The sequence below is a fragment of the Falco punctatus genome (genome assembly GCF_963210335.1).
Source record: "Falco punctatus genome assembly, chromosome: Z".
NCBI classification, from domain to species: Eukaryota; Metazoa; Chordata; class Aves; order Falconiformes; family Falconidae; genus Falco; species Falco punctatus.
In genome coordinates, this window is record NC_137586.1 from 3,892,682 (window position 1) to 3,917,267 (window position 24,586).

General features: G+C 46.0%; 1 long non-coding RNA gene across 1 annotated transcript; it reads left to right on the plus strand.

Moving 5' to 3' along the window:
• The first annotated feature begins 287 nt into the window (after positions 1-287).
• Positions 288-10,734, plus strand: LOC308056368. The gene is made up of 2 exons (XR_013924797.1): positions 288-893; positions 2,506-10,734. It is a non-coding gene; the product is annotated as an uncharacterized lncRNA (long non-coding RNA).
• The last annotated feature ends 13,852 nt before the right edge of the window (positions 10,735-24,586 follow it).

Here is a 24,586-nt window from a genome sequence, read left to right on the forward strand (position 1 = left end):
CTACCTTGCTGCAAAGTGAGCTTGGTATTTCTCTTCTGTTTGGTCTGGCACTGGTGAACCAGTACCTACTGGCCAGCCTGGGAGCAAGTGTGCAGCATGGCAAGAGGAGATGCTATGGGTGGGAAAACTCTCCTTGGTGACCTCCCCAGTGATGGAAAGGGTTGAAATTCAACAGAAGATCTGGGAATAAAGCGCCAGAGGTGGATGTTTGGAGGTGATGGGGAAGCAGCACGTATAGCACTGGTCTTGTACAACCCTATGCGAGGTGACTGGACGAGTTGGTAACGCACTGACCTGAGTTATAGGTGATGCAAAACATCATACTGCTTCAGCACCAAACATCTTGGCAGCGTCCTGGCTCTCAGCAGGGTCTGGTTGGTTGACTCCTCCATCAAACTACCAAAGATTTTCTGCACAGGTATGTTCTGCCCAAATTTCATTACTGAGATAATACTCTGGGCTTTTGGTGCTGCTGCTGCTGTGGCATGAAAAATAGCGATTTATACCTTTTAAATTAGCTACTCTTTTCCACGAGAAGTGCAAAACAATGCCAAAACCCTTTACAAATGCTGTAGTTTGGAGCGATTCTCGAAAGTCATGTGGCATGTCATGAAGAAGATGCATTTGTGGTATTGGATAGGAACGGTCCTTGTCTGGGGCAGCTTTTGGCTGCTGGATGATTATGTCAGCAAAGCTGGCTGGGAAATTAAATGTGCATTGCTTTTCTTTCTCTGCCTGCAGCTTCACTTCCAGTGCATTCAGCACCAAAAGATCTCCAAAACGCTGTGGTGCCCTGCTCAAGACGAACCCTGCCCTGTGTCATCTTGGGCATCCACGCTGGAGAACTCCTGAGCAAACGCGTGCAGGAAATCTGGCCCTGGGGTCGTGCCAAGGTGGGTGCTGGTGCTAAGTCCTGTCACTGCTTAAAATCTTGCCTCTGCAGGCGTGGGATTTACAAGGGAGGTGCTGGGAGCAATAAATAATGCCAGTCTCCCAGATGGAGTCGGATCCAGACCACTACCTTAGACACAAGACCAAGACCCAACAGTGCTGCCTGCTGGGTCTGGCCAGCTTGTTGTGGTCTCCAAAATCAGATTGCTCTTGAGAAAGGGGAAAACAGCAGAGATCTTCCTATGTCTCCAGGATCCCATGGCTTCGTCTGCATGACTAAAGGCCGGGGAATCTCCTGCCCGTGGCCTAGATGGTTAAACCAAGGGAAAACACACGGTTTTGCGGCTTTAACCTGAACAAAATCAAACATCCACCTGATGGCAGCAGAGAACGGGGAATGGGGAGAGCCCGGGCTGGCTGTCCAGCGCACCAGGGACTTGCGAAATGTGGAGCGTGGGTTGGTGGGGTGGCCTTCCCGTGGCAAAAGCCGATGTCCAGTGTCCTGGGGAGAGCTCCCCAACGGCATCTCTGTGCCCTCCTGGAGAGGAAAAGGCTGCACAGGGTTTGGGTACCACTTTTGGGGATGCCATGATGCGACGAGCAGCATGAAGAGCCCCGTGCGCTTGGAGGGTGGCTTCTGCCAAGCATCAGCATCTCCAAAAACGAGGTGGTGAGGGCTGGATGACCATGGTTGCTCCTGCAAGTGGTGCTGGATCCGGCCACAGTCCCTTCAGCCACCGGCACTACTTCTGGTGGTGGCTGGAGGTGTCAGAGTGACAGCGGGACATGGATGTAATGGAGAACATGGGAGTTTACTATGGGGTATTCAAGTGTGAGAGCTCCTGAAGCAAAAACGGGGAGGTGTTTTGCAAGAACAGAAGTACTCAGTAGCAAGAGAAACGCTGGTACCAAAACATGTCTCAGGGAAAGGGGTGAGACACACCAGTGACCGCAGTTTGGAGCAGGCGCCTTTCTGCTTAACACAAATAGCATTTTCTGGCCGTCCCACCAGCATCTCCCCAGGGCTTGCTGGAACAGGCAAGGACGTGGATCTTCCCATGTGCCATGGAGTTGCAGCCATCCACAGCACGTTGCGTTAAAGGAAACCAGGGATAACTTTCTTAAGTGAAACTCCTGTTGAGGAATAACCCCACTTCTATGATTTTTAGCATTGCTTCTGCCACACTTCTTGGGTCACAGGAAGGGGATTTTAAAAAATGTAAGGAATGCTTCAAAGGAACGCTCTCAAAGCAAAATAACTTTTTCTGTTCAAAATATTTTTTACTTAAAATTCAACTGTTGAGCAAAAAACTTTTAAACGCTCCAGTTGAGAAAGAAGTTTGTCCGCCAGTTTAACTTTTAAACTTATTAATACTTTTTGCTTTTATACTTCCTGTTACGTAATCTTTTGTAATTGCTAGAGAATGGAAAAATCTGCTGTTCATCTGCAGTGATGGCTGTTGTCACTGCTACCCTGTGGCATATTTGGCGCTAGACAAATAGACACTATGGTGAGAAGTGAAATGAAGTTACATGAAAAAGAATGATGGGGGAAGCACAGAAAAATATTTCTTTTTGCTTAGAATAATTTTTCTCTCCTCTTACCCTGTGCAGATCCCACATACAGAAATGGCATCAAGGCAGTAACGGGAAGGTGGGAGCTTCATCTAGCATAGGAAAGGTCTCTGGGGCAGGGGCTGCCCCAAGCCTGCCCTGCCTGGCCCCTTCCCGCATGACATGCTGTGATGGCAGCAGGAGGTCTCATATGGGAATCAGCAACATCTCCACCAGCCTGTTCTGTAAGTGCCTTGAACTCTGAAATGACTGTGCAGAGACAGAAGAAAAGGTAAAAAGCATCCACTGGGTATCACACTGCTCAATGTGAAGCCCCTCCTGCCCCTTCCCTCCCCCAGTCCCCTTAGGATGTCCCTGCCATTGCTACCGCGTCACCAGCCAGGATAGAGATGCTTTGGGCTAGTGCCATGAAAAGAGTGCCACTTGGACCCAAAGCCCCTTCCAAAACCAGCCAGAGGGTAGAAGCTTGTCGTCATCCCAATGGCAGATGCTGTGTCCACACCCTGCTGCCTGGGCTCTCCTTCCAGTGCCTTTCAAAGGACCAAAGGGAAAAAACAAGGAGGAAAAAACCCCACCATAATATTTTGAAAGATATTGCATGCTGGCAGAGTAACACAGATGTTTTTTGAACTGGAAAAACTAAATTCAAACGGGAATGACTGCTGATGTTAGCCTTAAAGAGCTGGCTGGTCTTTGCAGGATTACTGGCCCGTTTATGAGAAGAATTGGAAAACAGTACTTATGTCCATGTGACCTTTCATTGACCAAGTAATCAGAGCAACAGCACATCAATGATTTGGTGTCAGGTGAAAAGCTGCTGACACCAATAGATTGAGGCTCAGGGAACACGGCAGCGATGGGCTGGAGGGCAGCCTTCCTTGAAGACCAAGGAAAGCCGAACAAGTTGATTTCAAAGATAACCTCATTCTGCATTCAAAGCAAACCTTTAGCTAATAATATTAAATGCTAACAAAAGAGGCTATGGTCAGTTACGAGTAATAAACTATTAATTAGAGCTTTGTCATAAATGACTCTTGAACTTTGAGCCAAGACAATAAGCAATTGGGGATCCTTTGTTTCCATGCTCTTGACTCCAGCAGTGTCAAGTGTTGGATACAGGTAAGTTATGTTGTTCTCCCCCTTTGGGAAAGGTGATGCCTGGTAATTTGAGGCTATTTGGCAACTTAGAAACTAATTAGTTTAAAATTAAATTTTCCACTCTGCCAGATCAAGCACAATAAGACAGGTCTTAAGACACAAGAAACCACTTTGGAAAGGAGTAAAGGGAGAATGGGCACATGAAAGAGCTGGCACACACTTTGGGCAGATCCCGCCACCTTAATTAAGTGGAACAGAAAACTGTCCCCCTGCTCCTGCAGACCTGAGCTGGTGTCAGCGCACATGGGGTCTCACAGCCCTGAATGTTGCCAGGGGTGGGGGAGGCCCCTGTGGTCCCCTGATGTCCCCAAATCCTCCCCATGTACCTCCTTGCCATGGGCTGGTCTCTGCCAACCTATATGTTCTGATTCCTTTTCACCCTGCTCCATGGTGCTGGGACTCATCTGATGCATGCAGCAAACCGGAAGGAGAAAACAAGCTCAACTACCCAACTGAAGGCCATTTAAAAATTAAAAAAAACCAAAAATTAAAAAAAAATAAGATTTTAAAAATCATTAAATTAATTGTGGGCTGAACTGATGGGCTTGCAAGACAGCACTGTACCTGTTAGGTCTCATCGCTGATCGGACTGAAAGTCTGCCTGTGAAGTGTAGTGGTCCAAACCCTATCTCTTCCCTTACCTTGGGATTTCCTTCATTGTGCTGCTTGCCTGCAAAGACCCTCTTTGTGTGAACCAGTTGCTCCCTGTTCCCAAGGTCCTGGCCAGCTCAGGTTTTCTGGGAGGGCATTTGTGGGCTCCTCCCACCCCATGGCCATCCCAGGGCTGAGTACAGCCAAGAACTTCCAAGTTCTTGTTCCAAGTTCAGTACAGCCAAGTCTTCCCTTCTTGGCCAAACACGTGGTCATGGGACATGCTCCAACACGCATGGATAGAGTTTGTGATGTCTGTGATGAGGAAGGTGAGGTCTGCCTGTGGGATGTGCTTCACTGACTAGAGCCTCTCCACAGCATCCAAACTCTGGAAATATTTGCAGGATTTGGCTCCAGTTGAGTAAGTCCTGCCAGGTCGGAATCCCCTCTTGAGTGTGATCAAGTTGCAATTAATCTGGGTTCCTACAGAAAGTTCTTTTTAAAATAAACCAAACCCCCCCTTCTGAATGCCCTCCAAATATATACATTTAAATACACAAAACTAGAAAGGGTTATGTTAACATTGCCAAAAGCCCTTCCCTGCTCCCCCAAGAGCCCCAAGCCCCCACTCTAAGCCAGCTCTGCCCTGCAGTTCCTCTTCCTTGTGGTTAGTGCCACTGAACGCTGGAGAAACTGTAATTGTTCATAAGCAAAGTAGCGCTTCCCAAAGTACGGTATTTGCTTAATGGATCGTTAAACCAATATAAATAACACTGAAGCATGCATGGAAGCAACGAGGATTTAAATGTAATTACACAGGGAAAGTTGGAGCATGACTGTCCGTTCTCTGAGGCTGCAGTGCAGCATGAGTAGCATCTCTGAAGTAAGGGAATTAAATCGAGCTCAGGAAGGGTTTGACTCTCCAATGCATTGCTTTGGGTTTCTGCATTTCTTTTCTGCTTATAGAGAAAATTTGGGGATGGGCTCTGACCATTTTACTTTGTTCCTGGAATAATTTCCTCTGTAACAATTCCATCAAGATCAGTGAAATTAAATTAAAAAACAAAACAAAGCAAAGCAAAACAAAAACAAAAACAAAAAAGACCACTTCTACTGCTGTGGATGCTGCTGGAAGTGAATCAAGATGTCACACCGTTTGAGGCCAGTTTTGGAGAACATTTCAGAGTTGTCCTTGTGTATACTCCACCTATAGATTCAGGCTCTAAAGGGGAACTCAATGATCGTTTCACTGGGGCTTTGCCCCACCATCCCTGCCTCCAGCCTGGAAACTCCCAACCCTGAAGACATCCACCCACCTTTTTATTTATCATGGACTTTGCATCGTGCAGAGGTAATGCAGGTTTATTTGGGAAAGCTGCTCAAGCCATAAAATAACATAACGTTAAAAAATTAAATCTACATAATGAAAGCCAAAATCTGCTGCCAGGAAGGTCTATGCAATATGAGCGAAGTGTGCATGGGAGCACAGCTTGATATGTGGCATTTGCAGCACAAAATGCATATTCACACCACACCTGGTAGCGAATAAGTTTTCACGTCTCTTTTCCCAGGTTCTAGCCAGCCTGGCATCAGTGAGCGTGAACTTGGAGTTGGGCTGATTTTGGCTATTGCTCTCTGGAAGCTGCACCGTGGTCACCTGAGACAGGGTGTCCTGATCTTACGGTCACCGACCTAGCGCTGAGAAAGTCAAAGCTCCCAGAGGAAGGTCACAGGATGCTCAAAGAGGTGAGTATTTCTATTTTATCAGCTAATGGTTGCATGTCACTGGGTTACAGCTGAAGTATTGTTGGATTAAATTAATCTGTGCTATTAAAGCAAGTGAGACCAGGGAGGAGGCACCATAGGATGCTGATGGGATTATTTGCAACCAAAGCACCAAGTCAAGGATGGTTTTGACTTATGCAACTTGTCTCTTAACTTCTTTTTGCTGCATGGGAAAGTAATTTACTTCTCTGAAAATGCCTGTCATCAGCCCTAGTGCAACCTCGCTGGCTGGTACAGACACGTAATCAATGAAAGTTTTTTATTCTCTTCATTATTACTTAAGTTAGAACAAAGAAATTTGCCAATAATAAAAGATACTGCACAAGAGAGCATCAATTGTGCTAATAATTTCAATGCTCTGCATACAGCAGGAGCAGAGATGCATTTGGGAGCTCCTAATATCCAAAATATGACTGTAATCTGAACTGTGCAAAAGACACAGCATCTTCAGTGTCTTCATCTTCCTAACCATGAGTTTTAAAGTAAAACACTGGGAATCCCTTGCAGAGGAAGGGTCAATCCAGTCCTCACATGCCTCCACCACGAGGATGTGAGGTCTTCACGCACACCCCATGCACTGGAGAGGAGGTTATGTTCCCATTTTCATGTTGAGCAGAACCTTGGGCTCTCCACTGTGTTTTAGTATCTAAGAGTCATGGGTTTCATCCTTCCTGTATTTCCATGGGTGTTGCAGATGGAGTAAGAGAGAAGCAGCAATACGTTTTCTGATAGAAAACAGAGATTTAACAAAGTTTAATAGTAAATGCGACAGCGGTTTAACGAGGTTTGACGTCAAGGTGCACTTGATTATTTACTGCACAGAGGATGGGGTCAGACAGAACTGTCAGGGAGACCCTCCTGTTGGGCCATGGGGTTCAGAGGGGACCCCTCGCGTTCTAAACCCCTTCCCGGAGGGAGTTCAGGTGCAGCTGGATCCAGGCTTAGTCCCAGATTTGGTTGACAGTTTATGTCTGTAAAGGATTATTTGTGCGCCATCAATCCCTTCTGTCACTTTGGTAAGATTTCCCAGTTTAGCATGCCGTTAATCACCTACCGAGGGTCTGTTGCAGCAAGGCAAGGGCTCTCTCAGCCTCCAGGAGCCCCCCTGGGAGGGTCCCTGCTCAAGGGGAGCCCCTGGGGTGCAGCCCGCTGCGTGCAGGGGGGCTCCGCGGGCCTGGGCTGCCGCTGGTTCGGGCATCGGGGAGCTGGCTCACGGTCGCATTTGCCTTCCGACTGCAGAAATCACTTTCTTTTAAACTTGGTTTGAGTTGGCCTTGCCCTGCGCTGCGGTGAGGTGGGCACCTTGCTCCAGTTAGCCCTTGGCTATCCTGTTATCTTTCTCCCCTGAAACCACTTTGAATCCAATGCAGCCGTCATGGCTAGACGCACACATTACAGCCACCACCGGTGGTTATCACTTGGGTAGGGCTGTGGGAAACAAAGGTCGGGGGGGAGCACACCATCACAGCGGGTCCCCATGTTGAGGTGTTGTGGGGAGGAGGTGACCCCAAGGAGCCATGTAGCTCTCCGGCTCTTGCTGCAAGCCCCTGGGCATGTTTTGGCATGCAGCTCCGCACGCTTTAGGGAATGTCTACGAAACCCTGGCCCATCTAATGTGTCCAGACCACTAAGCTCTGTTTTTTCTATTTTCTAAGCAGCTGGATGGCCAGAGGGACCTATCCACCCTCCTTGCATCTCCTCAGCCACCCCAACCCCAGCTCTGGAGCCCAGCGCTGTGTTTTCCTGAGCCAGCACCATCCAAGTGATGCTACCAGTGATCCCAGGTTAAGCCCAGGCAGGCTGGGACACCCAAGGGTGCCCCAGGTGCAGCATTTCCCCCATCTTTCCCTGGGATGGGAGAGGTGACAGCTCTTCCACCTTCCTGGACCTGGAGAGGGCAGCAGAGAAAAGCGGAGCATCCCCGGCTGCTAGCGCCTGGATGGAGCAGGAGCAGCTGCGTTTCAGTATCCAAACACACTTCTCTGTGAGGAGGGTAATTTAGAGCAATTACACCGATTATTATTGCTTTTCTAATTAGTGCTTTTCCTACAGAATTAGCTGAGTGTTTATTAGGAGCCGCTTGTTGCCAATAGCTTAACTGCTTCAGTACCAGTTTTTATCAAACATTAGAGGGCTTAATTTTTTTTTTTCCCCTATGTGTAACTGGTTTTGTTATCTGGTTTCACATAAAAGCCCCAATTAAATATTCATTTTGCTTTGTTACATATGGCATTAAATTTTCATGAGCTGTATGTTCTTCTTGAAATTTGGGGGGGGGGTGGTGGGGTGGTGAGGAGAGGGGCGAAGTAACCAGCACTGTCTTAAAAGCAGGGGTACACTCACATGTATTTGCTTTAGTGTTAGAGAGGGAACTGAAAAAAAGAAGAAAAAAAGAAAAAGAAAACAATAGGAAAAGCCTTTTTCTCATGTACTATAGAGATTCAGCTTTAAACCCATCAGCTTAGGGGAAAAAATCGCGAGGCAGGTGGAGTTTCGGTCCCTACCCTCTTGCATTGCGGCACAAGGCTGTGGCTTCAAGGCTGATCCTAGGGGAAAAAAGATTTCCTTGAGGACTGAGAAGACAATTTTCACTCTCAGCCCTTTTTCCACCTTCCTTAGTACCTTTGAGCAAGTTTCATGGGCCCGTAGCCCATGCGGTCCATCCTCTGTGCAGTCAAGGTATAAACTTGTACTCTGGGGAAGGGGTTACCTTGTAGTGATGCTGAGGAAAAACGCTGGGATCCATGGTGGCTTGATCAGGGGAATAAAAAAAATTAGCAACAAAATAAAAAAAAAAATAGCCACAACATTAACAACAATTAAATCCTTACCCTCCTCTCTGCTGAGGGGTATGGATTTAAAGAGCTTGCATTTACCTTCCCAGGTGCATGAAATTTTAATTTGCCAGCGTTTGGTTTGTACGTGCGGCTGTAGCGCCGGCTGACCTGCCGGCGTTCCCGAGCATGAGGCGTTTTACCTGGCTTGGCTGATCTGCAGCGGGAGCACGGCTCTGGGGCTTCTTTCTGGAGGAAAGGTCCAGCAAAGCCGAGTGGTTGTGGCCCCGTGGGGTTTCATGGCATCCCAGCGGGGAGCTGCCGGGGAGGCTCCAGGTTTTCCCCCCAGCTTCAGTCTGGGGATATCCCGAATGCATTTCCTGGAGGAGCAGCAAAAAAGTTTACATGGAAAGCATGAGTTTCTAAAACATATGTTGTACTGCAAAGCGAAAAGGGAGGAAATGCAAAATTCTGACTTTGTTTTTTAAGTCATTTTTTAAGCCAGGAAATTTAAATTATAACAGCAAAGACAAAACTGCATTTGAAGCAAATGTCTTTCAATATCTCCTATAAAAAAACAATTAAATACTTTCCCTGAAAATACAACTTGTTCTTAAGACACTTTAGAGGTTTGGGGCTGGGCTGGATTTGCTGTTGTTTTTGGGGTTTTTTTTGTTATTATTATTATTGTTATTGTTTTTTATCAAGGAGGAAGTATGTTTTTGGTCAATTATTCAATTTTTTCAATTCTTTTAATCAGTTCTCAAGTGATCTCATGACTTTGATAGAAATGGAGCATGCTCTTCTGTGCATAAAGCGCAGAAAACTATAACCCTTCCCACCTGTATTTGGAATTTAAGAAGGGAACAAAAATTGAAAGATGAGGGAAAAGTGTTATTTTCCATTTTTCTTCCCCTTCCCTGGCTTTCAGAGGGCAGATGGGGGTGGTGGAACATGGAAAGCCAGGACAGAGCTGTTATCTTTTTCCTCCTCCTCCCCTCAAAACTAGAGGAAATAACCCAGTTGTTTTCAATAAGCCTGTGGTAAGAATATTTCTGAGGACTTTAGCAATAATATAGTGAGTTTTAACACAGGATACAGAGAAATTCACGTGTCTCAGCAGCAGGTGATGGGATGAGCGTGTGGGCTCTAGCTTACCAACAGAGGGATAGAAATTATTATCCGTAATAAAAAAAGTTTCTAACTGGCAGCATTGCTGCTAACTCTGGGTAGCACAGTCATGCCTGGCCGCCTGTCATGAGCTCGAAGAGCTGCCTCAAGCAAGGGAATGCCTTTATGTGCCTATTTTAAGGTAAAACAGGCTCAAAATGCTTGCCTGACTTAAGCAAATCAAATGTCCTGTGTGTTTCTGGTTGTGTTTGGTATGGCTCTGATTTTATAGATATAACACAATACAAGTGAAATTATCTCTAATGTTTTTAAGGATGTTTTTCTCCACAATATTAGGGCTTGCAGAATAACTCCTTGACGAAACATTGAGCAGAACATCAAATCCTTCAAATTATGTCCTACTTATGGGTTTCCAAAAGCGAGCTTTAGAATAAATTCCCAGGGATAAGTAGGATGGGAAATACACAGGCTAATATGTGTACACGCATTGCAAGCGACGCTGTTGCAACTGCTCAAACAGAGGAAGGTGGCAAGATAAATGAAATTCATAGTCAATAGATCATTTCTTATCCTCCTCTTGGGGCAAGGAGTTCAGGTTTTGTTTGGGTTGGAATTTTTTTCTTTTTTTTTCCCCTTTATTCAGCAGTGATTTCTCTGCAGCTATCCCTGAATGTGAGAGTAGGAGTGGGGAGACCTTGGGGTACCGATGGGACCATCCTGCCCTTCCCAAGGTCTCCAGGCACATCCATGCCGCTTGGGGATGATCTCCTCTGAGGCACCAGAAATTCTGGTTTTGGGTAATGTAATAAATGTTGATCTCTTGTTTGTTTGTTTGTGGTGGTTTTTTTTTCCCCCCAACATGAATTATTAATTCCTTTCTTTGTTTTAAATGGCAAATTTTAAAATAAGCTTAATTGTGAAGAAGCTGTGGGGCATATTAGAGGTGAATGAAAGTTGGAGGAGGGAGAAGAGAAATCATTCCCTTGTTAAAAGGTGCACTTGGGGGTGAACAAACCCATTCATTAAATAGCATCAAATTAAACACATTTTGTCTAGAAAAAAGTGACTCAAAAATTTAGAGGTAAAGCACCACTGTAAGTTAATCTAAATGCAATATCTATATTTCTACATAGTATTTTGACACTATCCAAAGTTAATTCGAAAATGTGAAGCCCTTGCACCCACTGCTTTCTTGGAAAAAAGTAAAACAATTAGGGTTAAATAAAACATTCCCTTTATTGAAAGTAAATGTTCTTAACTTTAAAAGAAAAAATAAAAAAAAACTTTGCTTATGGGTTAGACAACCTGTTTTTCTCCAAAGTTTTGCAGGGGTTAGAAACAAGGGAGGATGGTTCACCTTGATCCATGGGACAGTGGACGGTTGGTGGGGAGGACGTTGAGTGCTCTGGGCAGGATGGGCACAGGGGTGGCTCCGCTCTGCGCCAACATCTGTGGAAAAGGGATTTTGATGCCCAAACTTTCTCTCCCTGTTGGTTTAAGTATGGCTTTTTTTGGGGTATGAGCACAGATGCATCGTGCTTTGAGAGTTTGTCGAGTTTTGGCATTGAATTTTTTCTCTCATATAGCATGCATCCACCTTTAGCTTAATTCTTGGAAAATTATCCTAATGTCACCCTCACCCTTCCAAGCCTGTTCCCATTAAAAGATGAAAGGTCTTTTCTGGACAAGCCATTTCCCAGGGCAATTTGTGCAGCCCTTGCAGGTTTTCCTCGAGAAGGTGAGACAGATGAGACTGTAGCACTACAAAAGGGTACAGGAGGTGCCTTTGATTCCCTGAGATAAAGGGGAATTCATTGAAAACCGGGGGGGGGTTTGATTGTGGAAAAGCTAGCTGCCAATTTTCTGCCTCTTCTTAACATTGTTTAAGTCTCTTCAGAGTTTTGTTCCAGATAGGGGAAAACACAAGCTCTGCTCAGGGATGAGTTCATCGCTCTGCGAAGCCGGTCATCCCATTTGTTTCATCGGTTTCCATTCAGTTAGGTGAGTAACAATTTGAAAAGTAATTCTGGGCACTTTGCCATGCAAATGGCTCCAGCTTTCCCATTGCTGTTGCAAATATAAGGACCCAGGGTCTGCTGGGCCCAAGAGAGCTGCTTGTGTGCCAGCCCACGGTGCTGCCCACCCTGCTGCACCCCAGATTTTGGTTCACTTCAGCAGATTTTGGAGCCGCCAGCAGGATCAAGGTGCTGAATTTAGTGTTTTCTCCATTGACTGTCGTTCCCTTGAAATCCTTTATCTCACACCGTATCTTCCTGCGACTCTAAAGGGGGTTGTGTGGGGAGAAGACGGGACAGAAAAATTACATTCTGCCTAGCAAAAGCAAAAACCCCACAGCTCCGTTTCATCCATTAAAAAGTGGGAGGGGTTTAAAACTTAAAAACAAAATTAAAATATCATCTTGGGAGTGGTTTTAAACTTAAAAAAAAAAACATTTATGAAAGGAAAACAAAATATTTGGAATCAACCAAATGCTGCGTATCTAACCACAATTTCTCTGAGTTACAAATTCAAGGAAAGGCTTCTGCTTTAGACTGAAGCCTGAAAGAAGATCAGCTAGCCTAGGTCTGTGTCCTGTACTCCCAGCCAGTTCTTTTTTTCTTTTCCTAAGCACTAACGTGAGCAGGCGCTCGCTGCCCTTCGTCTGCTCCACTGCACCGAGTGGGAGCCGGTGTCGCTGAATCGCAAAGCGCGGCCGTGCAGCGTGTGAGGCTGCATCGTACATAGGGGTCTCCAAGAACCAGCTTTTTGAGTAAATTCCCCGGGATCAGTGGGATCGAATAAATACACAGGCTAATATGTGTACGCACATGGTGAGCAAAACTGTTTTCCTAACAGTTTAAGTAGTGCAAGGCGGGCAGGGATGAATTGTGATCGTTGCAGTTCATCTTCACCCACGATGCTCCGGTGCTGCCAGGTGTTTTTGGTAGCCAGACGGGTACCAAGGAGGGGTTTGCTGCTGGGATGGTGGGATAAATCAGCCCAGCAAGATGGTGCTGGGACAGTGCTGGTGTGAAAGGGGACAGCTAATGAGGGCTGTGCCTCGTTTGGAAAATGAACCTGTGGGTATTGGGGCTTTTTGGAGAAAGTGGCCAGTTTTGGATGGGTATTGCTGATTTTCTGGCCACAAGCCAGCTTGTGGCAGTGACGTAGTAACTTGCAAATAGTGCCTTGCTTGCAGGACTCAAAACTTTCCGGGAAAAATTTGGTAGAAGAGCAATTAACTACAAATCTAGGTCAACCCCATCTTCACCCCAGAGCTAATGAGGGCTGTCTGGTGGATCTCCTTTTCTTGCTTTCCCCATGTGGAAATGCGTCCCTTACTTGGGAGGAGCCGTGACACCTTTCCTTCTGGTGACAGCCACCCCGCAGGGATACCAGGTGTGAGGAGCATCTTGTCCCCTGGAAACCCCCACTTTCAGAGGCTGGTATGCAATTACCCAAAGCTGGAAAACAGCCAGGGATGGTGAGGGATCCATAAAAACCAGCATGGGCCACCTCTTAACTGTACCAGCCCCACTGGGAGAGACAACCGCAGCAAGGCAAGGGCACTGGACCCTGATCCTCCAGCGTGAAGATCAGACTGTGTCTCTGTAGGGCTTGGGTTGGAGGTTGGAAATCGAGCCGCGTTTCCTGGCCCGTAGCTTGATGGCATGGAAACAGAAACGCCCCAGCAGGTTAAGAACAGGCTCTTCCACCTAAAGGATGAAAAGGAGAAAAAAAAAAAAAGAGAGAGAGAGAGAAAGAGCTGCTGCCATTGAATAATTGATGAGTTTCAGACCAATCAATGCGACAGCAGAGCAGGGCTAATTAAAGGTTTCTAAGGAATCCCTGTAGTAATTTACTTGAATGTAAGAAGTTCATTCTCTCTCTCCCTTTTTATCCCCTCCCTGTTCCCAGGAATTCCAGTTTTAGGCTTCGGCGGTCTCTAACCACCGCTCACTTTTCCCCTCCAGGGGGGTGTTTGCTATGGAAATATGCAATTAATATTGCAGCGATCGTAATTGCTAATTATTAAAACAATGCTACCCCCTTTTTCATGGCCTACTTTCTTGCTCAAAATCATTTAAATAACAGGGAAAAGAAAAAAAGAAAAAAAGAAGAAAAAAAAAAAAAAAGCCTAGACAGGCTGGCTGGGACTCAGCTGAGCCAGGACGAAGCGCTGAGCGTGGCTGGGTTTGGCTGTAATTCGATGCGTTCCTGCCACATCTGCCTGAAAACTGAGGGCAAGGTGCTGCTGCCGGTGGGTGCCCCTGGCCGTAACCTCGAGCCATGCCGAAAAAATGCTCCATGATGCTGGAGCAACCCTAACCCATGTAGTGATCGGGGTATCTGGACAGTCCGCCTGTGTTTCTGAAGCAGACGCTGTGGGGGCATCCTGGTGCTGACTGCTGCAATGAAATATTCATAGTCGGTGATGAGGAATTAACTGTTGGAGGTGTAGGCTGTCAAGGGAAAGGTGAATCAGGCAAGGGAGAGGTGCTCAGCGTGAGGGACCTGGTCTGGAGAGGAGATGCAAACCGCTCTCATGCCTGGCCAGGACCTGCGATCCCAAAGGAATACAGAGCTTTTGGATAGCCCAGATGTTGGGATCCTGAGGGAGCAGAGGAGAGCATGGCCAGCTCGTGGTGCTTCCCACAGGAGTTAAAAACCCAAAGCCATACCCTGATGGGCAAGAGCCAAAATGTGTGGGGCTGAGCTGGGAGAGGAGCCCTGGGGCTGGCTCTGGTTGCTCCCCATGCTTTGCATCCCAACCCTTTCCTGATCCATTACTTGAGTCACATCATAGGGGAGCTGGACGAGGGTGGGATGGGATGGAGGGGAGCACACACATGGTGTCATATGAGGTTGCATGGATTTGGGCATGAGTGAGAGGCTGTGGCAAGAGCTGCTGGTGGAGGAAGCCCTCATGGAGACCTCCATGCCTGTGGCAGTTGCGAAAGCACGGGACTTAAATAACAGACCGCACTTACAAACAGCGCAACCAAGATGTGCAGAGCACTGGTGGGTTTCATCGTCCATGTCAATGTGGAGCAAAAGAAAGGGTGAAAAACCTGCTCCTGAGGGTGCTGGCAGTGTGTCGCTCAGTTTGTGCACCGAGCATCAGACTGCAGGAATCTGGAGAGGATCTGCCGGGGGTTTCTGGAAGCAATGTATGTGGAAATAAGGCTGAAAAAAAACACAAGTCCCCTTGTGTGTTGAGGCTAGTAAAGCAGCCATTTTCTCCTGCACATAAATGAAAGCAAAAATTGGCAGGGTTATAATAAAACATGAAAGGCTTATGTGTAAGCTAGGAAGCAAAGCTTTGAATGGGTTCCTGGTGGTCTCAGGTGGTTGAAGGTGTAGCTATAATACAGCAAGCAATTAGAAACAGGTTTGCTATTAACTGGCTGGCTTCGCTGGCTGCTTTGATGGAGCTGACCTTTCCCTCCCAGCCTGTCCTGGAGCAGGCAACAGGTTGGAGACTGCCTGGCCCTCACCCCTCCGCGTTAAGCACAGGTTTCGGTCCCACGTATCGGAGCTTTTGCTGCCAGAGGGGGAAGGTTCGGGGTCTGTAGAGGTGATGGTGTGATGGCTGAACGCTGGCTCTGATTGCAGAGTGTAGGCAGTACGAACCTGGGAATGGGAAGGCAGGAGGGATGGGCTGAGCTCCCCATCCTCCCTGCAAGAGCCAAAAAAACCCCTGGTGCATCTGGGATGTTCTTAGGAACTTTTTTTTTTTCTTTCTCTCGTGGTAAATGCTTCACCTCTAAAAATCCCTATTTATTTTGTAACACCGTCAAAGGTTCATTACAGGTGTTACCAGCTGATTTGCCTGGAATTGCTCCCATTCTCCTGATTTGCTGATTTTTTTATTTTTAAAGGACTTGAACTAAGTAATTTTTTCCTGCAGCTCAGGAAGCTGCCTGGAACTTACCTGATCTAGTTTCAAATCCACCACTGATCCTGCTGGGATTTGAACTGATAATTTGAAGCAAAGCTCTGCTGCTTTCCTTAGGTGTGTGCTGCTTTCCACCGCCACCGTCCTGTTGGGTCACCCGTGACGAGCAGGGACAGCGGTCAGGGGGTGGTTGACTTCTGCGGAGGGAGAAGGGCAGTTGCAGGCCCCAGTTTGGATGCGCAAATTGGTTTTGGACTGGGTATGGCAGAGGTGGGAGAGCTGCCTCTGAGACAGCTCCGGCCAGGTGGCTCCTACCTCCATGTTGATGTTCACCACACCTGAAGCGGCATCTTTTAGGCCTGAATAAAAACAAAATACAGAGGCAGAAGCATCTGCCAGGAGTCACTCAAGGCTTCTGAGAAGCCAGGAGGGTAACCGAGTCTGCTTCACACCTTTTCTTAACCTTGTGCTAGTCAGAGCTTTGACCAACATAGCTTCCAAATCAGTTTCCCTCACCTGGTATCTTCCTTCGCCTCCAGCACAACCTCAGCTGCAGCTCGCTCTGCATCTGCAGCTTCAGGGAATGTCCATAGTCAGTTATTTAAAATAATTCCCAGTGTTGGTGCTTTCAGGCTTGAGTATGCCTCCAAAACACTGTTGAGAAGATCCACACCAGGCTCCTAGTGCTGTGTCTAACTTGTCTCCTTCTCAAACCAAACCACTGTGTCTTCATCCACAGTTGGTGGGTGAGAAGTTCGGATTTGCCCCAACTTCTGAGCATCTTGGAGCCCATTGCTGGTTTTTGGGAGGAATTCGAAGCACAGATGAGACCATCCCCACCTCGGTGTGAGCCAGCAGGCTACGGGGACCCTGTGTGCCAGGAACCAACTCTGCTCTTGGAGAGGAGCAGATGGTTGAACAAACTAGAATGTTAATCCAGCCAAATTATGGCAACATGTTTGAAGATGTTAACATTCAAATTCAAATGTTTGCCCTCTTGGATGAACTAGGTGCGATAAGGGTGTTCGTCGATTAAAAGGTGGGGAGAAGGAAAAACAAAACAAAACAAAACTTAAGAAAAAGGTGGTTGTGTCACAGCACTGGAAGGTTTTTCACTGCCTGTAATCAGGTGCAAAGGGAAGAGGGATGGACCTCACATGATAAAAGAGCAGCCCGTGCGCGCCTCCTGCTAGCCTCCTGGGATGGATGGAGCATCCCCAAAGGAGAGGAACTAGTTAAAACCGCAGCTCCTGTGTAGCAGCAGGATCCGCTGCGTGAGTGGTGAAAGATTGGTGGGCTGTAATGATGTGCACGGGCTGTATGGAAATGCCCACCAGCCCTCGGCAGCGGCCACGGCACAGACGGGGGGACGCGGCACCGAGAGGCAGAGGGAGCGTTATTGATGCGCTCGCCTCGGGGAGGGAAGCGGATAATGGATGTGGGATGTTGGCCGTGCTTTGTCATCAAACGAGGGGCCTGAAAGATGGTGCGCTGGAATATTATCAGTCATTCCTTGATCAAGATGTAATGCTCTCAGGGTCCTTCTCTTTTTTATTCTTTCTCTCCCGCCGCACCGGTGAATGCTTTTATTTCTTACTCTTTGACCTTTTTGTTCCAGCCTTTGGGATGCTCGGATCTGTTCCCCTTTTAGCCAAGAGCGCATCGCCCTCCCCTGTCGTCTTCCCTCCCTTCCCCCAAGCCTGAAGTACTGGTGTGAACTCGAGGAAATAATCTTTCCCAGTCGCGTGGCCTCATCTTGAAAAGGCCTCTTGCTTTTTATTCCCCTCCACCACACTGTTAATAGATTATGTGTATGCATACACATACTTAAGTTTTATTTCTATGGTACTATAGGTAAGAATAGTGCTTCATAGACAAATAAAAAGGTCAGTCCCTGCTTTGAGATTGCCATAACACAGCAAGAGATGTCAAATAAGGGGGTTTATTACATCTCACCTGTATTTAGGCAAATCAAACAATTGCATTTTTTACAGCCCTGTGTAATGGCCTGATGCAACCAAATGAGACCTCTCTCCCGGGGAGTTTAAGCAGCATATTAGCTTTATCACTTGATGACCCATAAAATGGTTGTGCACCCCTTAATGATTACCTGACTCTGCAGGGAGGATATTTAAACATTTTTTGCATTATCAATTTCATAATGTCATAGTTCTAGTCATCAGCCTTTTAAAGGTGGTGGCTTTCCTTTTCATCTTTGTATGGGGTTAGTAAACTAGGGAAGGTGGGAATGGGAAGATAAAAATCAGGTTTCTCCATGTCTTGCAGGTGAAACTAGAATTTGGAGCATCTTCTCTTCCATCCTGTCTCCTCTGATGGCATTTCAGTGCATGAGAAACGTGGTAGTTGTGAACCTAATTGTGATGATGGGCAGAGTAAGTGGAGAAATCTTCCCTCCCACGGGAAGCGGCACAGCATCAGTGTGTGCTGCGGAGTGGTGTTAAGACACAGTACAGAAAAGCAGCCAGAGTAAATCCTGGACGTCATTGCTGCAGGCTGCACGTGGCCTGAGAGCCCCAGCTCCTGGGCTGATCTTCTGGGCTGTGGAGCACTTCATCCACCTTCCCACTCTGCAACCAATTTTTGTGCGTTTATCATTATCTCTTTGCTAGTTATCTGTAAGCATGGGGTGCCACACCACCACCTTCATGTGTCTCAGTATCTTGACTAGGGTTCATTTGCAGAAATGCCAGCTTAGAGGCTGCTCCCTGGTAATGGCTGTCCACAAGTGGAGCAGGTGCTGAGAAAACCCTCCCCAGCATCCCATTAATTCACCTCTCATAAATGAGAAGCATCGCTTTTCTGTGGCTGACAGAGGAATTTGTAATTAGAGGAACTCCCTGGGTTGGCATTAGAAGGAGCATTTCAAAACACTTATGGACAAACATCTCCTCCACTCCGTTTGGGGTCATTTCTCTGTTCTTGAGAATTACTCACGCTCTGCATATTCCCAGATAAAGTGTGTGATAACAGCACCAGCGTTTGTATGTAGATGAATTCCAGTAAACTCCAGCTGGAAAAGTAAAGAAAAGTGATGCAAAAGGAATGGGCTTCAGAGCAGCTTTTGAGAGAGCAACAATAACTGGGGAGGAACGAGATCCAAACCCCAGGGCCTTGGAACAAGAATTTCTACCGACAATGTGTTTGAGCATCTTGGTTTTGGGGAGCTGCTTTGTGTGTACAACAGTTTGGAGAAAAGATACTTTTTCATTTTGTTAAAAACTTCAAGGTTTCAAAACTCACATTTTACCAAGATTGGATGAAAAGCCAGTATTTTGGTACCTATTTGCAATCAAATTTTGGAAAAAAGTCTGACAACTATTTCATTGGGAAAAAAAAACCATCCTACATTTAAATTTGGGGGTATCCTACTGAAAAGATGCCATGAAATAAAGTATGTCTCAAGATAAATTGAAAATAATTGAAATGACACCTCAATATTCTAAAAGGTTTTTCCATTTCTGTATAAAAAGTCTTGTTGCAATCGGTATAGACATGAGAAACTCTTTGGTATGGCCAGAAGTGCGTGCTTCTGGGGCATATCTTCTAATGATAAATGTGTAGACCATTCTGCTTTTTAGGTAGGCACCATAGACCCTGCTTCCCCCCAGGGAATTATTTCCTCTGGTGTGGGCTTCTCAAAGGTAAACCCCACCGGTTCTGTGGCCTGGGAGTTGCCCTCGTTTGTCCTGGTCACCACACTTCTGTGGGCAAGAGCTGAACTACAGTCTGCAGAGCCTGGAGCTGAAATCGAGTGAAAACAGAGGTGTTCGATCACATCTGAGATGCCTCAATGCACCCAAGGTGATCACCAGCTGCTGCACAAAAGATGTGTCTCCTGGAGGTCATGACTTCGTCCTGCTATCCCCTTAGAGATGTGTTGGATAGTCTTAAGGCATCTTAATGGAACCTCATTCCCATACCCTTTGCAGTTTGGCCGAGAGCAGCTGTCCAACCTCTCTTGGTTGGAGGACGCATTGAGACTCATTAAGATTCCATCCCGCTGACCTGCATCATTGTGGGGCTGATGAGATGTCTGAGCATCAAGGCTACCTAAAGCTCCTGCACCATCTTTCCAATGGACCCAAATGTCACCAGCCTTGAAACTGAGTCCAAAGTCACACCATCTTTGGGCTGCAGAGGAGGTTAATAGTAGAGGCTGTCCTGTCAGCCTCTCAGCACAGCATCTCCCTCTGCCCGCGGCTTGAGGACCACCAGGTGCCAGGTATGAAGGCTAATCTTCCTATCTGTGGAAAATTTTAAGGGGATGGGGTGAGCTATCTTTTCTTCAATAATTCTGCACACACCTCCCTATTTTTACTGATTTTCTTTCATCAATCACACTGAAACTTTGTCGGTCTCTGTGGGAATTCAGTAAACGGATATCACAAAGGGTGTGCGTGGCACAGTGATAGATCATCTATCCTGAAGAATGCACACTGAGCATCTCAGTAGTAAGACTTACTCCCAGGAGCATCCCCCAGAGATAGATCTCAGGCCTTAGTTAAAGACCACTGTCTCTATTCATTAGCTTGTCACTGGTTCCAGCACTGGTTTGATCTATAGGTGGTTGTGTAGGGAGCAGAGCTTAGTGACTGGAGGAGGAGAGCACTTTGGGGTTCTGTCACTGACTACATGGACTCACCTTGGGGCAAGTCATTTGCTCCTAGGTCATGTAAAATACATTAGCACTTCAAACTTTTTGACGTGGATGGGAGATGGTGGGGGTTTTGGGGGATGTAGACCCTCATGTCGCATAATCGGTGTGTACTTCACTTCCAGGTCCTGGGGTTAAATCTGCTGGAGATAGAGTGGGTGGGAAGGCTGCAGGGTCTCACAGGAGCTGTAAGAGAAGGCATCATTTGGTGGCATCTAGAGCAACATTGGGACACTGCTGTCCATTGGAACAATGTGCCTTGGGGCAGCTGTGGGGAAGGGATTTATAGGGAAAGGGGGTTTGGCAATTATGTGCTGAGGGTCCCATTTTACTTGGAGATGTTCTGCAGGTTAGGAGGAGGGGAGATGTTAGCTACTACTCTATTTAATGACCTTTCTCAAAGTCCTTTCTAACGAGCAAGGCAGTCTTCTTTGCATTTCTAACTTTATTTGGTAGGTAGTTGAACTAGATCATTGTAGGTCCCTTCCAATGGAACTGTTCGGTTATTGTTAGAATTGATCCTATCTATCATTTTCGTGTTTGTTAAATTCACAGAAAACAAACTACCCATCCAGCCATCCTAATTTTTCCTTCCCTGGAAAAATTCAAAGGGCTGAAGACTGCTATCTGGACGTCACCAGCTGGAAAATACTCAGCCGAGTAAGGGCTAAACCGAGGTAGGTGGCATTGACTCATTCCTAATTTGCTCAGGATAACACATGTTCTCTTCTCATATGCACCAAAGGCTGAAGCTTCCTTGCCTTTTTCCATTTATTGCTGCTCCACCAAAAGCGCCTGTTGCCTTAGAAATTGCTTACATCATTTTTCAGCTTGCTTTTGGATGTCAAACCAAACAAAAGTCCAGGCTTCTGAGACAAATGTGCCTTCTTAAGCAATTTTTTTGTTAGTCTTCAGTCTGCAACTTCACTCAAATGCTTCCTAAATCAGGACTCTGCTTCGGCTTTGACAATTCTTCAGTGATTTCTGGGACCTCAGCAGCTGGCTGGTGGGGGGTCTGCTGCGGGTGTTAGTTTGTGGGAACACATTCCTAACTATTCTGGTTTATAAATACTGAGCCTAATGCTGTGAGATATGCATCAGTGAGTTCACTTGCAGCATATTGGCATTTTAGGTTTTGACAATCCCATTTAACCATCTATATAGATTGCAGGTTTGGGCATATACAAAGGAACCTTTTCAGGGGGAATTTGAATTACATTGGAGCACAAGGAAAGCACCAGATCACTTGAACGCACTTCGATATTTAATTGGCAATCCTGGGATAGTGTAACTTCAATTAAAGTGAAGTCATCCCACGTACCTGACTACTGACCTAAGTTCCCACCTGAGCATGACAATGTTTGACAATGAGCATGGAGAGCATGCAGTAAAACAAGCCCGAGGTATCGGGTCTCCTTAAGGCACCCTTTCCTTTTGTTTTTTCTTTATCATTATTTTTTCCCCTGTGGTGGCTTTACCCACCTGTAATTGCAATAGAAAGAAGGAGCCAGGAGATATTTCTTTGCAGACGAGACAGTGGTTGTGTTATTATGGTGTATTATGTTACTTTCCATTAGACCAAAAACTTTTCATCTCTAACCCTAGGAGGTGACCTACAGTAAATACAGTGTCATATTTAGCTTTTGTAAATAGCTTAGCTCTCATTAATGTTTTATAGTGGGGTAAATATCACGTTATCTCCACTTATTTACATCCGCACGGCATCACAGAAGACTTGTTGGTATTAAATATTAATTGTAAGCTTCAGTGAATCTATGCTTTTGTCAAGAGTGCACTGGGCCACACATCTTTTTTGGCCTCACACGTCGAGAAACCGCATGATCTTCTGCAGAAAGAACTGGAAGTGCATTACCAGTGTTTTTAACCAAACTGCCCCTCAGCCTGGTGGCTGCAGCTTCCATCCCTTTCGCTCAGCTGGGAGGACGGGGAAGTCATGGACAGAGATGTACATGGCTGACCCACCACTTTGACCTTAGTCTATATATCTTTTGCATCCCAGGGCAAGTCCCTGTGGAAGGATTTTGGAGATTTATGAAGGCCAGAATGGATCAGCCAGTCTCGGTCCAGTGACCCCCTTGACTGAGCCAAGAACTTGTGTCTGCCTGAAGTATGTCTTCCAGGGAAGCAACCACGCTTTTGGCTGGAAGACATCAATCAATGGGGAATCCACCATGTCCCTTGGTACGGTGCTATTACTTGATGCATGGTTAATTAATTTTAGAATTACCAATTATTTCTAATGCCATGCTATGGTTTTCCTGGCTTTCACTTCCAGCCATGGATTTACGTTGTGCCTTTCCTGGTAGATTTTCAGACCTTGCCTAGTACTTTGGACTTTCTGCCTGGGAAGAGCAGGTTCTTGATCTCCTGAGGGAGGGTAATAATTTGTCTCTTTCGATATGCTAAATGCATGGAGCTCTTGCTCTCAGTCAGATGTTTTCTCCAGTTACAAATTGTCTGTGGCACTAAATTGTGGCACTTGTTTTTGTATCTCAGTCAATTTTTGCATCTCTTCTATTTTAGAGCAGGGAGCTGTACTCAGTACTCCGGGGTCAGTCTCTCCTTGGTGCATGAAATACATCCCCCTCGAGGCTGCTCATTCAGTATTGAGTCTTCTTCCAGAGTGACCATAATTCATTGAAAGCATTGGTTGTAAAGGATTATCTTTGGTGGTGTTTTTTTTTTTAATCAAATCCATAGGTTTTCATAGATAGGTCTTTGAGAAACTACTTCAAAGTGAGACACAACTTTGGACATGAATGAGAGGTGCTATTATTATTGTCTATGAGCACAGTTTATGTTTCCCCCTCAAATTTCAGAATAACTTTTCTCAGGCAGTGAGCATTTCTGATATTGCTGATCCACGTGCTCTGTGTACCCAACTAAATTTGCACTGAGGTGGCATTTCAGACATGACAGTAGGGATGCACAGAGCCATCAGCATCTCTGGTGGCTGGTTGCCATGTGTCAGCATGTGGTGTTTGTTGACTTCAGCAGCTTTTCACTGACCTAACGTTCATTGAGTTCATGTTCACCCATACTGGTGCACCTCTGTTGCCTTCCCTCATGTCTCTGCCAAATTACAGAAATATGGGAGAGTAGAAAATAGGCAAATTGGGCTAAGGAGGTTAAGGACCAGCTCTCAGTGGAGGGAACAAAGACTTTATGTCTTTGAGGTATTCATTTTTAAATAATCCTCCAGAACGCTTCATCTGAGAGATGACTTCTCCCTTTTCCTGCCTGTTGCTGGTGCCAGTTGGGGTCATCGTTTATGCTCTGGCTGGTATCGGAAAGGTGGTTACTTAGGCAAGGAGGAAAGCTAGTGTAATGGAGTTTAACAGCATTGATTTTACACGGAAGGCTCATTCTGCACTTAAACCCCTCCTTTCCCCATGAATACCTTATTTAAATGGTCGGTATATAATTTTTTAATGAGACGTTCCCTAATCCATCCGACCAAAGACTAGGAAGACTATGACTATACAAGAGGGACAAAAAGCTTCTGGTTTTGTTAACTGTCTGATTTTCTGATTCATTGACTTTGGTGGCCTTTATTTGGCAAGAGATTCTTTTCTGCCCCACCTGACCCCAACCCATTAAAAAGATTGGAGAAACCAGAGCAGTTGCTGGTGCATGCTGGAGTTTGTCAAGAGTAGCAGCCTGGTTATTTTTAATCAACGCAAATCAAGTTTTGAAGCATCCATTATGTCCTGGTCCAGGGACAAAGTAAACTACATTACAAAACACTTAAGCCCTTTAAAATTTCCTGACCTCTGAAATCTCTTACGACCTAGTTGCAGCTTCACAATGTCTAGCGCTAATCTCTCCATTAAAGCCTTTTCACCTATTCCCTAAACTGCTGCACAATGTATGTATTTAGACAAAACCAGCAGCTTTCAGACCCATTAAAGGCTCAAGCCAAAAGTAAAGATGATTTTCTTATGGCTGAGGATGTCTGACAGCCCAGGGGGGTTGGACAACACCATGTTCTTCATCTGACCCTTATTTAAGATAACCTGCGAGTGTCAGGATTATGATGCTAAGATTACTGTGGTATTTAAATATTATGTTATTAGTCAAATATTG